The following is a 4,077-nucleotide window of genomic DNA, read 5'->3' as shown; positions in this document are numbered from 1 at the left end:
GGATTCCAGGCTAAATATTTTTCATGAGCCACCACTTGCTGCCTTCTCACAGAAAGCCAGTTTCTAATCCAAACTGCTAAATCATCGTCAATCCCATGGGTCTGCATTTTCTCCAACAGCCTGACATGTGGAATCTTATCAAAGGCTTTACAGACGTCATGTACACCACGTCAAGTCCCCTACCCTCATCCACATGCTTGGTCATCTTCTCGAAAAACTCACGAAACCATGTTGACCCTCTGAAATCAAGTTAATGCTGGCCGAATGATTATAAATCCTATCTCTCATACTCTGTTCCATATTCTATCCTACAAGAAAGGTAAGGCTCACTGGTCATGATTACTTGGGTCATCTGTATGACCCTTCTTCAACAAGGGAACAACTTTTGCTATCTCCAATCTTCGAATGTTATTCCTGTAGACAATATGGAAATAAAGATCAAAGGCAAAGGCTCTGCAATCTCCCCCTTGGCTTCCCAGGAAATCCTTGGATAGATCCCAGCTGACCGAGGGGGCATACTTATTTTCGCACTTTCCAGAATTGTTAACAAATCCTCCTTGTAAACCACATTTCCATCCAGTCTAGTAGCATGTATCTCAGATTCTCCTCTACACCGTTGTCTGAAACCAATATGAATACGAACGAAAAATGTTCGTTTGGAGCCTTCCTACCTCCTCTGACTCCACACACAATTCATCACTCCTATTTTTGACTAGTCCTCATCTTACTCTCGTCGTTCTTTGATTCCTCATATACATGTCTAAAGCCTTAGGGTTTTCTAAGATTCTATCCGCAAGCGACTTCTCATGTCCTCTCCTGTCTCTTCTGGACTCTCTGTACAACTCGTTGCTCACTAACTTGTAACTCTCAATCGCCCTAACTGAGCATTCAAGACAAATCCTAACATAAACCTCCTACTTTCTCTTGACATGAGCTTTAAGTTCTTTAGTAAACCACGGCTGCTTCGCTCGACAACTTCCTTCATAACTGACAGGCACATATTCATCAAGTACATGCAATATCAGTTCCTTTAATAAGCTCCACATTTCAATTGTGCTCATACCATCCGTTTCTTTCCACATCTAGTGCAAACTAAATCTTGCCAAATGTCATCCTAATTGCCTTTCCCTCAGATATACATCTTTCCCTGCAGTACATAACTATCCCTTTCTATTGCTTAAGTTAACATACAGAACTGTGTTCACGATCACTGAATTGTTCACCTACCTTCACATCTAACACCGGGCCAATCCATTACCTAGTAACAAATCCAATGTGGCCTGTGACTGTTAATAAAAGGTCGTCTGGCCGCAGGTTATGGACTTGTGTTGAGGATGAGGCAGGATTTATCAAAGTTGATAGGGACAAATAGTTTTTCTGTTCACCTCCCTCTGTTTCCCTCACTCGCAGGAGACTGCTATTATCATTTGGCGCAGCAATTCACAGATGATATCTTTGGTTGCTTCGAAACTTCTGAACACTGTGCAAGTGAGTAAAATAGTACACCAGAACCAGGCTCTAAACGGGAGCCAAGAAAGCATGCATTGTCAGAGGGCCAGAACGGCGCTTTCTCTTTCCATTGCAAAAGGTGAGTGCTGAAAGGGCAGGCGCTTTTGGAGATTCAGTGCTGTGAGAGATGACGCTGTCAGAGCATCAGAACTGAGAATGCAGAAACTCTCAGATGGTTATTGCTGAAGGATCGGTTACTGTAATAGGATAAATTCTAAGGGAGTGGGCACATTCAGAGGGTTAGTGTTGAAGGAGCAGGCACTGTTGGGGGGTCAGGACTGAGAGAGAGGGTACTGTCACAGGTCCAGTGCAGAGTAAGTGCCATCGGCGCCCGTTCAGTGTTGGGAGAGTGGGTGCTGTCGGAGGATCAGTGCTGAGGGATCATACTTAATTTATTTCAGGCTAACATTTCTAGAAACAAATAATATAGCAGCTGGACATGCAAACTGTCCATCAAAACATTCAATGGCAAGTCCGAACATAAATAAATTATCTAAAAACTCTCTCATATTTGAGGACATAGTGCCTGTTTTTGTCACACATACGCTGCCTGTCTGGTCACATACATCATCCCTGTTGTAGTCTCACACAACCTCCCCATGTTTTTCATACATCCTCCCACACTACATCTTACACACCCTCCATGTCTTTGTCACACACACCGTCACTGCATGGGACAAACTCTAAGTCTGCCAGTACTGGAGTAGACTTCAGTTTACCCACCCCCAGTGATATAATTGTGTAAAAATGGTTAGAAGTTAGAGCGTGGTGCTAATAACGCCAAGGTCGTGAATTCTCACCCGCCCACAACAGAGGTATACCCTGTCGTGCTGCACTGCCCCACCTGAGCGAAAGGAACTTATCTACTTATCCGATTCATGCCCCTCATGATTGCGAAACATCCATAAGATCAGCTCCCAGCCTCTGACGCGCCAGACAAAATAGTGAGAGAGCGTTCAGCCTGTAAACGTTGCACCTTTTCCATTTTCAAATGTAGGATGTAGCATGCTGTCTGAAGCAGTCATCTTAGCAGCTGATCTGTCGCTGACAAACGCTGCAGGAAGGCATGATAACTTGCTAACTATGCTGTCAAACGAAGATTGCATAAGCAACATGAGTCATTGAGGAAAACGAGCAATTGAGTTCTGCGCTGTTGCTCACTCTAAAGCAACTGCGGCCTTCGGGAGCAGAAAGAATCCCACTGTTAGATTACAATTCAAATGCATTTGGCATAAGGTTCGCAGCAGTTTATAAGCAGCACAAAACCCTGACTCCAAAGGTATGTGAATTTACAGAAGCACAGTGAGCGATCGTCGAATGTACGTTTCTCCAGACGATATTTGTCAGCATGACAAGCTGCAGCTGAGCCGGTGGCATTGCCATTGAAATTGCAGGCGTCCGGACATTGTGCTTAATTTTGGATATCAGAGCAAATGGTTAGCTCGAGTGTACGCGTTCGAAAAGTCAATGCTATTTTTTTGTTGAAAAGTTTTGCAACGAAAGGAAATACCTCAGACGAGCGGGCGATCGACATCAAATCAAAAAATGAATAGACGCCTTGATTGTGAGCACGGGCAATGTAGGCATTTGCTTTGGGAGCTCGGCTGCGTTGGTCGGTTAGCTCAGCTGGTTAGAGCGTGGCGCTAATAACGCCAAGGTCGTGAGTTCAATCCCCACACTGGCCAGGTGAAGCGCTTGTGTCGTTAGTTACCCTGTGCCCAAGTTCGCTGCGGCTTTTAATTTCACCTCCTGCAAGAACTTGTCACATGATCGATTCAGATGTGTATTCATTCGAAAGCCAGTCATCGCTGTCTTGGAACAGCAACTCGTTGGTCCCACGCCGGATCTCAGCTGCGTTGCTGTATTTCCAAACAATGTGAACCATAAAATCACCAAACAGAAAGCCTCGCCAGCGCAATAAAACATTTGACAGGGATAGATGCACAACTCGATCGCCGTACCCATGATGACTCTTGGATGTTGTCTGCAGCAAATCAATCAGTCTCAATTGTTTTCACAAAGAAATGCAAAACATGAAATATATGCAGTATTAAGTCGACCTGGCACAGTCTCGGAGGAGAACCAGAGGTCAGGCTTCAATTGAAATCAAAGATTCGTTCATCTTATTTTCCTGGATCTCTGTTACTACTTTTCACGCGACTTCCAGAGGGAATTCATTCGCTTGTTCACCTCTTATGCATCGACACTGGAGTTATCATATCCCCAGCAATATCACAGAGCCATTAATGGAAGCGAATTACTGCAGATGCTGGAATCTGAAACCAAAAGAGAAAATGCTAGAAAATCTAAGCAGATCTGGCACCATCTTCAAGTAGAGAAAAGAGCTGACGTTTCGAGTATAACTGACCCTTTGTTAAAGATTTAAAAAAGGGGAGAATTAGGGAGCTATTTACACCATGCTGAGAGAAGGTGAGTCAGGGCTCCAGATGCAAAGGTGATAATGACAGAGCACGGAGAGATTAAAGGGTGATTAGGAGCTGCGAATGACCAAGGCTGAAGCCAGTGCTATGTGGCAAAATATGTGGGGGATGTGTGAAGCAGACTAAA

At 44.3% G+C, this 4,077-nt stretch overlaps 1 non-coding gene across 1 annotated transcript; it reads left to right on the top strand.

The window, feature by feature from the left end:
* The first annotated feature begins 3,120 nt into the window (after positions 1–3,120).
* Positions 3,121–3,194, top strand: trnai-aau (transfer RNA isoleucine (anticodon AAU)). The gene has a single exon. It is a non-coding gene; the product is annotated as a tRNA-Ile (tRNA).
* Positions 3,195–4,077: the final 883 nt, after the last annotated feature.

Source organism: Hemiscyllium ocellatum, unplaced genomic scaffold (assembly GCF_020745735.1).
Source record: "Hemiscyllium ocellatum isolate sHemOce1 unplaced genomic scaffold, sHemOce1.pat.X.cur. scaffold_356_pat_ctg1, whole genome shotgun sequence".
NCBI lineage: Eukaryota > Metazoa > Chordata > Chondrichthyes > Orectolobiformes > Hemiscylliidae > Hemiscyllium > Hemiscyllium ocellatum.
This window is presented reverse-complemented; position numbering and strand designations above follow the sequence as displayed.